The 822-nt window shown below is 31.4% G+C and overlaps 1 long non-coding RNA gene across 1 annotated transcript in view; it reads left to right on the top strand.

Moving 5' to 3' along the window:
• The window catches only part of LOC128251577 (uncharacterized), a 100,144-nt gene extending 99,664 nt beyond the window's left edge, over positions 1-480 (top strand). The window contains exon 3 of the long non-coding RNA XR_008267176.1: positions 377-480. This is a non-coding gene — a long non-coding RNA (uncharacterized LOC128251577). The remainder of the gene's footprint in view (positions 1-376) is intronic.
• The last annotated feature ends 342 nt before the right edge of the window (positions 481-822 follow it).

The raw sequence follows: 822 nt of genomic DNA, 5'->3' as shown, positions 1-822 counted from the left end.
CTGGTTTTTCTTTAAAACGCTACCGAAGTTTATGTGTGGGTGTGACAATATTGTAGATATAGAAAGGGGATAGACATTGATAAACACAGAGAAAGAGAGAGGTGGGGAAGAATGATGTAGGTGGGTGGTAGATTAAAAATTAGCAGTTCACTACATTTTGTTGAATTTAATTATTGCTATTGTTTTTATTTCTCGTAATAATCTCTCTCTCTCTCTCTCTCTCTGTTGTATTGTGCGTCTTCTGATTCTCTGAGCTGCATTAATATTTGTGAAAACACTAACATATTTGTAACATGCTAATAGTGATTGAGATTGTTATTCAGAAATTGTGAAGATTCAATTTATTAAAATTCATTTTATCCCTTATAATTATCAGAGATATCAACATATGTCGTCTATAACGCAAACGTATATACACGAACGAATACATCCAACATACATTGATTAGAGAGAGAGAGAGAGAGAGAGAGAGAATCTAGTTCCAGGTATCATTGAACAGGTGTTTTATTATTATTATTATTATTATTATTATTATTATTATTATTATTATTATACTTTGAATTAATGCTCGATTGAAAATTAGTGGGCAAACCACGTTAGTATATCAAAAATAGAACATTGGAAAACTGCATCATTCTAATAAAGCAGCTATTTCGAATAACGTTTGTTTTTATTCCTTCCATCTGTCTTCCGAAAATCTTTCCCAGTGATTCTAAGATTCTTCCATTTTTTCCCACTTGCCTGTTACATCATTATTATTCAAGAAATTATATAGGAAATTCCTCTAGTTACACTCCAGCTGTATTGATCGATCAGAAACGG

Source organism: Octopus bimaculoides, chromosome 2 (genome assembly GCF_001194135.2).
Source record: "Octopus bimaculoides isolate UCB-OBI-ISO-001 chromosome 2, ASM119413v2, whole genome shotgun sequence".
In the NCBI taxonomy this organism is placed as follows: domain Eukaryota; kingdom Metazoa; phylum Mollusca; class Cephalopoda; order Octopoda; family Octopodidae; genus Octopus; species Octopus bimaculoides.
This window is presented reverse-complemented; position numbering and strand designations above follow the sequence as displayed.